At 41.7% G+C, this 11,117-nt stretch overlaps 1 non-coding gene across 1 annotated transcript; it reads right to left on the bottom strand.

The window, feature by feature from the left end:
- Positions 1-3,313: 3,313 nt before the first annotated feature.
- LOC142460545 (small nucleolar RNA SNORA25) lies at positions 3,314-3,442 on the bottom strand. The gene has a single exon (XR_012786729.1). It is a non-coding gene; the product is annotated as a small nucleolar RNA SNORA25 (small nucleolar RNA).
- Between the last annotated feature and the right edge of the window lie 7,675 nt (positions 3,443-11,117).

Genomic DNA, 11,117 nt, shown 5'->3' with positions numbered 1-11,117 from the left:
CTATTCTTCCATTTCCGTTGGTTTCTTTTGTTTGTTTTTTTGTAATAGTGTCCTGCTGTTTTCTTTGTAAAAGTCTTTTAGTTCTTATGTTAGATGTATTCCTAAATATTTCATCTTTTGTGTGGTTGTTGTTAGGTGTTGTTTTCTCGAAGTCTTTTATGGAGTTGTTGTTGGTACACAGGAATCCAATTGATTTTTGTTTGTTAATCTATTGTTTCCAACAATCTGTTTGTGGAGTCTTTGTGGTCCTCTCTATATACACATCATCTACATATAGTGATTTCCACTTCTTTGTCCAATTGTTTTCTGTGTTTTTCTTCCAAGAGATCTAGGACCTTCTGATGTGACCCCTTTGAAAGTGGATGATCATGGTTGCCAGGCACTATGTAGAAAGAGAAATGACAAAGAACATAACTATTCCATAGCATGTTATATACTTATATACATGTAAGTGTATACATATATAGATTATTTTCTGATGTATATATTTATATGCATACATATACATACATATATGTATGCATTACTTGTCTCTATGTGTCTTTTTAGCTATTTATATATCAGTATAATCTTGGCACAAATCTCACTGCCATCGACTCGATGCTGACTCATAGCAACCAACTGTGGGCTTCAGAAGCTGTAACTGTTTACGGGAGCAGAAAGCCCAGTTTTCTCCCTAAGAGCTGATGGGGTTTTGAGTTGCAGACCATGATAATCACAGACTAATTAGTAACCACTACACCACTAGGCCTCTACAGGCATGTGATAAACAATAGTTTTTATGACTATAAAGGTACACCTCTAAGAGTTTCTAGAGCAGTGGTTCTCAACCCCTGGGTTGTGACCCCTTTAGTGGTTGAATGACCCTTTCACAAGGTTCACCCAATTCAGAATAGTAGCAAAATTACAGTTATGAAGTAGCAACAAAAATAATTTTATGATTGTGGGGGTCACTACAACATGAACTGTATTAAAGGGTGGCGGCATTAGGAAGGTTGAAAACCACTGGTCTAGAGAAAAGTCACAGAAATATATAATGATTATGTGAGATAGAACAAACAAACACAAAAAGGAGCAGGATTGAAAAAGTGCCAACAGTTGGAGAGCATAAAATTTGGATTGTGGCATTTTCCACATTAAAAGGACATAAAGAGAAATGAGAAAGAACACAGCTACTCCATAGTATGTTATGTGAGTATTATAAATACGACTAGAAATTTGCTTGGCAATAGTTGAGAACTGAAATTTATAGCCGAAGGATCAAATATTCCCTACACCTAATCTCAAAGCACCAATATCCATAGGCTTCCAACAAGCCTGCAAAAAGCAGGCCTATCCATCCTTCCAATTTATAAATGTCCACTATAAATCCATGTAATATGCCATCACCCTTAGATGATTTCAGTGGATAACTATGTTGGTATTAAGTTTCATAGGATTTTGAACCCACTGTGACTTTATCTATGGCTCTCATTCCTGATTTTGGATATCATCAGCTATTTGGGGGTTTATCTTTGACATTCCGTGCTTGACTATTGACACTGTCAGATAAATGATCTCATCTTGACACATCCTAAAAAGTAACCTAGTGTGACTGAAGAATTTCTGTAGTGAAAGATAACTTTGTTAGTTATTTGGTGTCCTTGAGTTGATTGGGATGCATTACAGCTCTCATTTATATCACAGAATGAATCATAGCCCAGTCCTGAACCATCCTTACCATGACACCTCATTTGAGGCTCTTGTTGCAGCTACCATGCCTTTTCATCTCATTAAGAGTCAACCTTTTTCTGCTGACCCTCAACCTTACCAAACAAGAGCTTCTTCTCCAGGTACTTATCTTTCTAAATAACGTGCAGAGTAACTGAGATAAAACTCACCACCCTTGCTTCTGCAGAGGACAATGCTGTCTTCTCCCCACATGGGTTTGTTTATTTAATATGCAATACTTCCCCCCAAGGCCAGGATTCAAATGCCAACATGAAAAAGATGCCTTAGGACATATTCCAAGAGGTCTAAGTGGACATGCCAACCACCTTGCCTCTCCTAATCTATTTGAAATGCTACTTCTGACCCATGGTCACACAAAAGCAAGTACATAATTACACATTGTAAAATTTGTCACAGTGATCTCTTACTTCTAATGGTTAAAATAGTCATGTTTGAAAACACAATTGTGATAAATTAGAGTGGATTCAAATCATCTCTTTTTTTTTCAATGTCAATCTCACAACTGTTATCTAGTTGAATTTGAGTCATGTTGATACTTTAGGACAAAGCAGATCTGCCCCTGTGGGTTTCCCAAACTGTAAATCTTTATGGAAGCAGAGAACCTTATTGCTCTCCTGAGGTCTTGAACTGCCAGCCTTGTAGTTAGCAGCCCAACCCATAACCCACCGTGCCACCAGGGCTCCTTGTCACTCTCTAGAACTTGTTTCCATACAATCTATTGAATAGTCATACGACTGGAGAATGTATCCTGCATATATGCATGGGATTGTGCCAGAGTACTCTTTAGAGGCAAGGATGGTGAGACTTGGTCTAACATATTTGCGGTATGTTTCCAGAAGAGACCAGTCACTGGAGAAGGACATAATTCTTGGGAAAATAGAGGGGCAGCAAAATGAGGAAGGCCCTTACAACATGAATTGACAGAGTGCCGCAACAATGGGCTCAAACAAGGAGTGATTGTGAGGATGGCACGGGACTGGGCAGTGTGTCCTTCTGCTTGACGTCAGGTCCCTGTGGTTCAGAACTGACACAGGGCACTTAACACCATGATATCACTTGTGAAATGAATGCGAGTATTGAGACCATATATTCTAAAGGCATATATATTAGACATATATACATACATATATACATATGTGATCTGTCCCCTAACCTTCCATCAGAGTCCCTGCTGGAGAAAACTTGGGACTATTACACAGACTGCCCCAACCTCTGAGGGTGTTCCCTGTTGAAGGAAACGAGGGATTCAGGGATTCCTGAGACAGAACACCCTTCTGATGTGAGCCAGCTCTCATAGCTGCCGGCAGTAGCTTGTTAAATATTGAAAGTAAAGCCAGACTTGACAATGAAATAAGCTTAAATGATGACAAGTTGTGTGCGCTTTTTCCCTTTATTTGTTTGGTTTTGTTCTTTGTGTTACATAGGTCCCAAATGAGTTTTTTTTTTAATTCAGAAGGCTTTGACAGTTAAAAGAATCACAGAAGGAGCCAGCTTGTTGCCACCTTATGTAACATGTAACTCCACTTGAGTCCAGGGGCGAGTTAGTCTTCACAATGATTCATTTTCTTCTATTTTTTTTTAACATTATATCTCCACAGGAGAAAACATAGCACTATAGAGTGACTATGGCATTCCGTGGAGAACTTTCATCTCTGGTCACAGCGTTAAGAGCTCTTGGTCTCAGAGCCACAAGCCCTCTTTGAGATGACCTGATTCATTTTCTGATAGAGTTGTAGATTGGGGTTGAGGGATGTAGTTGTGCTTATAAAATGACTGATAGTAATGGGTCATGATACCACTTAAAGCCTCCTTATTCAGTTGTTGGTAGTTAGGACACCATTCCTATTCCGGGTGATCTAGCGTAGACTTCTAGTAGGCCTCCTGTCCTAGCCAGGCTGCAGGGCTGTGGTATCCATCTGCTGCTTCCCAGACGGCGTAAGCAGGCTTCTCCTTCTGTGCTGCGTGTCTTTGCTGTGCAATGTCAAACTTCTAGTTATTGGTGGAAGATTTTTTGCTTTTAATCTGACTATTTGATACTTAAAACCTCACACTGCCTGCACTGATAGCCTCTGTTGTTAGGGCTTCCGCTAGGAGCAGTCAAAATCAGGGAGATCTTATAACTTCCATGAGCTGTTTCTGGCCCACTCTACCTGCTTAGCCTACCAGGAAGCGCCCTGGGCACGAGGTGGCTACTGTTACGAATATGCCACTCAGTGTAAGGGGAATGCATTGTTTCAACAGAAAATCTGATGGGATCCAAAGGCTTGAAACTCTGAGTACTGGGATTTCATTTTAGAGTTTCATGAAATAGATCATCAGAAAGAATATCTGAAGTGGAACCATAGGCTTAAATACACACATGTTGCTGGGATACATCTGCTAAAATATAAGAAAATAAAAGGAAATTCCTTCTCCAATACAGGCAAAAGTCCTCTGGTCTTTCAGTTAGAAACCAGCTACCTGCGCTTCCCGTGGGTTGCCCTATAGGCACACGTTGAACATCCCTTCTCCTTGAAGACTTCCTTCCGAGGATTCACTAGTGTCAACTGCTAATTCAATAAGTATTTGGCCTTGACTATGTACCAGGCACTGTTGTGAACACCTGGGAAATGGACCAAATCCCTTACTTAGGAATTGTCAGTCTAGGGGGCCCTTCTCCTTTTTCCTTTCTTTAGTAAATATCTGTTTTACTCATTCTCCAAGCTTCCCATCCAGGACATTTGCTTCTGTGAGGAGAATCCTGAGGTTTTGTTTGTTTGCTTGGTTTGTCTTGTTTTTAGCTGAATACAGTCTGCATACCCTTTGGAACCTTGTACCGTGTCCTGCCTCTGCTGCACGTATGACTCTGTATTTTGCTCTTGCCTGCAGGAGGGTTTTCAGCACACATCTTTCTACGTTGCCTGTTTCTGGAGGCTAACGAGCTAGGATATAATCACAGCAGCTGTGAAGTAGCTCCTGTAACTATAGTGGGGAGATAGCGGTCTATCTGTGATTATTTTATCAGGATGAATGAACGTCTTTGTAGCCGTCACAGTACATGGCGCAGGGAGCACTGGAATTGCACACAGAAGAGTTGGATTTAAATATCGAACTTGAAATATAATTTTCCCTCTCTGATATCTGGCTTCTCAGTGTGTAAGAGAGAAATTAGTATTTCTGCCTTTTATCTTTTGGGGCAAAGTTGTTTTGGAGATCAAATTAACATGACACATTACAACCAAGGTTACAATGATGGTTTTTAGATTAAGTATGCATTCAAGCATATATGGACCAATGAATAAGTGAATGAAAAGGAAAAGGTGTGATTCTATGATGTCCAAATTTGGGGATAAAATGAAAACATAAAGGTGTAGATAGGAGCGAGATTAATTGACACTTAAATGCACTGTGCTGCATCTTGGCTGAGCAGATCTCCTGAGATCAACTTTACCCCAGAATGAAGGATCTAGTAGACACAATTCACCAGAGTTCTCCATAGTTGGTTATGGGTAAATCCTCTTAACAACCCAGTCTTTACTGGCTTATTTATAAAAGGCAGATTAGAACTGCCAACCTGTCTAGTTCTAATCCTTGTTGTGATCAAGGACACCACATGTTGAGGATGGTTTTTAAATGACTAAATCTCGTTAACATGTGACATGGTTGCAGCATGCCATTAAGAAATCATGGTCTGCGGGACACTCTGTGCTTCTTAAAATTAAGTTAGTAACCAAGACGTATAACTTAGAAATTCCTATCATGCTGGAATATTTTTCAAAGTATTTTATTTAATACATACAGCAATCCCGTGAGCTATGGTTTTTTGCAGGGAATAAACTGGCCCACAGAGGTAAACTGAATTATGTCTGATCACACAACCTTCTCATTTCAGAGTAAGCTCTCCGTGCATGTGTTGTGAATCCCCACGTGGAATTCTCTCCATGAAAACATAAAGATCTGAGTTATCTGCTTTTCTAGCACAGTATTTATTTTGCTGAAACAAAATATTCTCTGTTATCCTATATAATCCAATTAAATGTAATGCTTGAGATATTGTGAACCTTTTCTACTACCTCTAATTTAAGTTTGGGTAACTGTGCTATATATTTGTCAATGTGCCATTAAATGGTAGATCCCTAGACATCAGAAAGGGATGACACCCATATTGAGGATATTTAATGCACAAATATTTCTCAATGACCTTTCTGTTACTGTAAGATGTTTCATGGTTGTAGATATCAAAAGGCATGTGATATTGTATGTTCTGAGAATTTGTGTACTAGCAGAAAATAACTGAGGTTCATATTCCACTTCTTTAGGCATCACTTATTAAGTAAGTAACGAGGTACAAAGAGAGGTCTAGATTGTATTTAAATCTCAGGGGGAAGGACAGTGATGAGGTGTAGAATTTTTAAATAGGATTTTGAATATAGCCTGTAACTAGGCACCTGGCAGAAGCTAAGGAGAAATTGCTTCACTAAGCACCATTATCCTGAAGAATAGGAAGAATAGTGAGGAAAGACATTGATGACCCCAACAACACATGAATAACACATTACCACTCAGATGATATTGACGGCCTATCATGATTCCCAGGAATTTAAAACAAATTTGACACTCAGTGGCCAAATGGATTTCTTAAAGACCCTTTCTATATTTTAAAGATCTTGTTATCTCAGCCTTGAGGGAAGGACAGATGATATTTCTTTCTAGATTGAAATAAATTTTCCTACCCCCAAATCGTATCATGCAATGGCAATTCTATAAGGAAAGACTAGCCCTAGGGCTCCTGAGATCGTGTGCAAAGAAAGGTTCAGGACTCAGTTCCCAGGGGCATTCCAATCCTCCTAGCTGAGGTTTTGCCTAGGAAGCCTCCAAGGGATGAGGTCATGAGACAATTTCAGGATCAAAAGGAGCCCAGCTGAGAGTCTTTTCTGCTAAGCCTGAGCTCATTGCCTTGTAACACAATGGCCCTGGTTTCCACCTCAACCTTGCTGGTAACCGCTCATGCTAAGCCAGCAAACAAAAGTCACCATCTCAGGATTCCTTTGTTCGCACGCAAAGGCGGCCACTGTTATTTTCAAACTTTCTTTCGTCTCTCCTAGTAATGACAAGTGCATAGGAAATATGATATCTGCCCACTGATCTGACCATCAAAATCATGGAGCAAAATATTGGCTCTCTTGGCGGGGCCCAGCCAGTAGGTGTCATTGACTTAAAGAGATGGTAACTTAGTGGATAGGGTTGTGGGCCTGTCACACTCAAGACTTTCAGGGTCTTCCAACAGATCATACTGCTGACTCAGGGTGAAGGACTGCCCCCCTGATGTGATGGGTTGGGTGGGGTGTGTTCGAAAGTAGGATCCACAAAAGAACAGCTTGGGCCAGATGTTATTTTCCGTATGTTTTTGTGAGATGTAGCTAGAAAATTATCTACATGGGTGCTTGCATATGTGCACATGCATAGAAAAGTTCTTCCTATACCTCTGACCGATGGAATGGTGCTGTGTTTACTGGGCTGCTGCCCTCATTCTCTTTTCGTCAATGATTTTAGCATCACCATCACTGTCATCAATAACAAGCTCTTTAAGGGGAGGTAAAGGTAGGGGTATGGAATCCACTTTACTCGTTAGGAGACTGCGACCTACTTTAAATATATTTTCAAGTTCAGAGAGCAAAAAATTTGACTTAGTTAAGATTGATATTCAGCGTCTGGCTCCAGAGGGCCACGCTACACCGTCCCATTACATCGCATCCAACATGGAACCTCACCTCTCACCCCTTTTCCTTGCTTCGAACGCACTTTAAATATGAGGTTGACAGTCGGAGGAGCTTTGCTTCTTTAATTGCCAACCTCTTGCTCTGGAACCTGCCAGTCTTTGGCTGTTAAACATGAGGGGGAGATTATGAAGATGTTTTAAGAAAATTGAAAACTCTTTTATTGCGGAAAGTCGAGGAAATGATGCTAGGGATCCCCCACCAGGACAATGCATCTGCTTATCTGCGGAGGACAGCAAGAACACTTCTAGAAACAGTTTTCATTGAGAGACCTTACCCCGTTCATCCTACTGCTCGATTCGTGTCCCTTCCAACGTACATCCTTCTGGATGTACCCCCATGTGTGTATCTATGGGAGTGTATAAAGTTATAAGAGATCCATGACAATGTATCACATGTATGTATTTCTTTTCTCAAATAAGTGCTTTTGGATGATTCTTGTCCCCTTCCACCCCCCTACTCCCCCCAATCACCTCTTCTTGGGTCATTGTTCTACGTATTCACCAAGTATTGGGAGGAACCTCTCTGTACCAGGCAGTGCTCACAGAGCAGCAAGGAAAAGGAAGATGCAAAGTGTCATTAGAACAAGAAATAAAAACAGGATTATTAAAATGTATCTCAAAAGAATAGGTAGTTTTTTGTTTTACCTTGGAGGACAGAGGGACCAACAGATCCTCTCCCTCCTCCCAATCTTGCTCCAAACACAGCACTGCCCAATCTAAGCCGCACCCCTGCACACGAGGCCTTAGGCTAGCTTTTATGGAGTTAAGCCAACTGGAAGAAACTCCTCCTTGCCCTCAAGTTGCCTACCTAGTGGATTCAAGAATTTAGATTTTTCTAAGACTCTTCCTAGGATGTGTTTCCCTTAAAACGTCTCTCTATGAATGCCTTCATCAATTGCTATTGAATCTATCTGTTCACCAATCCCTGTAATTTCCAGTGTGTTTTAGGGTGAGTCTTTGGGGATTTGTCATTCTACTCGCCAATGCCATAACTAGCAAGATCTGATGCAAAAAACGATTTCTCCAACATGCCACTTGGCAGAGGCACTAGGCTAGGTTTTGTTCAGGCAAACAGATTAGCCCTCTAAGGGTTAATTAGGCAGCAAGCCCCTTTCAAGGCCTGGAATTGTTTACTTCAATCGTTTTCATGCAAACTGCCATGTTTCACTTGGGTACTAATTGTGCCTGATGGACCCATTATTTTGTAATCAGAGCTAGCTCTCTGGGGGTTAATTAAATGGATGAGGTAGTGCCCCGGATATTACTAGCAGACAGGACCACTTGAATCTCTCACCAGCGCTTTAGAGAAAGTCCTGTTACTATGAACAATTGGGATTCTCAGTACAGCGGTGCCTCTCACGGTTGGAGTTTATTAGGTCACTGTACCAAGACAAGCCCAGCAGATCCGTCAATGCCGCCCTGCCTGGGTTGGCCCCGTTTCTGCTCACAGAGAACTTGTACCAGGGGACTCTGGAGATCCAGCCGGTGTGTAGACAGCCCTGCTCGCCGCAGAAGATGATCCCTGCCCCGGGTTAGACGTGCACACCTCATGGAAGTGCCGCTGTCCTCAAGCCGAAGGCACTTACAAACTAGGAAATCCGCCATCCACCCTGAAACACATTGTACTAAACACAGCAAGAGACCACAATGATTGGTAAGGTGATGGGACGTTTCTCAGCTGTTGTTATGCCATTGCTGCCGATGGAGGCGGCCCTGGTAGTCGGCCAGTTCCTTTTGCTGGGTTTTCTCCCCTGCGCCTCTCACTGAATTTCTCGTTCAAGTTCATGTCTCTAAAATGAGTATGCTTTGAGGGTTTTTTGTTTTTCTTTTAGTTAGTTAGTTATTTTTGGTCGGATGCTATTTATTTATTTTCTGCCGCAAGCCGGCTGGGATTTAAGAACCAGGAGAGAATACTTGCATTGCAGTGTGCATGCGGAGAGCAGTCCTCGTCGAGCCCAGAGAGCTAAGCCCTGCTTCTTGGGGGACCTTAGAGGAAGCAGCAAATCAGGACAGAGGGGTTGTTACACAAGGCCTTGTCCTCTTACCCACAGACAATGAGAGTGAAACAGTTATGTTTTATGTAGAAGTGTCTGAGCAATCATCATAGAAGCGAGACAGTGGCCTTGGCAAAGTATGAACTGTGTTTATGGCATCTTGGTTGAGTCTTTAGAACACAAGGACCGTGGCTGTCTGAGTGGTGGCGGTGTAACTAATGGAGCATGCATACGATGACGTTGAACCACCTGAGTCCCAGCCCCTTTTCCCCATGGCTGTTTCATGATTTGAGCTCTTTCTAGTTCATCATCTCCGGGGATTGTAACATTGCCCAACTTTCTACCGTAGGGTTGTTGAGAAGCCCACGCGTGGGGCCTGCCCAATACAATACGGCTCAATCAATAATGTGTAAGTGAGTGGCTGGCTTGGTGTCTAAGAACAAATAATATCTCTACCCCCAAAGTATTCCTGAAGCGTTAGCATTTATAAACACACTTTATAGGCTTTATGCAAAAGAATCTACAGCAGTAGGGGCTATATTTCTCTACACACAGACAAGTGTAACCTGTTTCTAGCTTGTTCCTGACACAAACCTTCTGCTGAGGTCTTCTTGCCTGAAGTCTATGATTGCCTGCTTTCAGAACAAGGGAAATGTCTGAGCAAGGTTGTCACATCCTTCTGCCTCCAGGTAGAATTTGGTAGTGTAGGTTGTGGAGTCAAAGTATTAATGCAATATATATTAGCTGGTGGAAATGCCCAGAGTTGAAAATTCCATTGAGATGGAAAATAAATGGGTGAAGGTCTAGAGCTGGGGATAGGGGGACACAAGGATGGCCATTAATTGCTAATGGATGCGGGTTTTTTAGAGGGTAGTGATGATAATTTCACAATGATATGACTGTGTTATAAAATTTTATTATACAATTTAATAGGTGGATTGTACAGAATTGGGCATTAGATCTTTGAACTTTTGTTCAAAAACATATATTTAACATTTAGAAACTCTGTGTGTGCTGCTGAAGGCTGCTTCTGGTGGCGCCTAGCACGATGCATCTGCTTCGGATCGGAATCTGAAACCAATTCCTCATACCTCTCCCCCTTTTCCACTTTTGGATTCTATGTTCTCTCTGTTGGCTATAAGACTTAAATACCTGGGTTTTATCAAGCCACCCCTGGGAAATCCAGGAAAAACATGCGTCCTAAACATCTGTGGGAGTAAAGTAGTATTTTTTTTCTCTATCCCAGAGTTAGGACAGAGTTTCCCCGTGTTACGGGGACAAGGGAGTGGAGAATATGGTCTGCAGGAATCTTCTCTGGTCATTCCTGTCCTCATTCTGCCCCTGGAAGAAAGTTATTTTACTGTGCCCATTATGCAGATGTAAAAATAAGACTCAGATAGATTAAAAGCAGGGTTCAAATCTAGGCAGTATGGCTCCAAACTCTATCCTCTTAATCACTTGGCTACACTGCGTTTTTCCCACAGCTGTTTTCCCTGGTTTGTGCTTTAAGGATGTCTGAGTGACAAGAGACAGTGTAGCGTCTGTGAGATGGGGCACTGTGTTATTGAGCTGAGTTGCAGAGAAGAACCAGGCAGAAGGGTCTGCCACTCATGGTCTTGAGATTGGATTTCACT

Source organism: Tenrec ecaudatus, chromosome 10, assembly GCF_050624435.1.
Source record: "Tenrec ecaudatus isolate mTenEca1 chromosome 10, mTenEca1.hap1, whole genome shotgun sequence".
Classification (NCBI taxonomy): domain Eukaryota; kingdom Metazoa; phylum Chordata; class Mammalia; order Afrosoricida; family Tenrecidae; genus Tenrec; species Tenrec ecaudatus.
The sequence above is the reverse complement of the archived record's forward strand: the minus strand, read 5'-3'. Positions and strand labels throughout refer to the sequence as shown.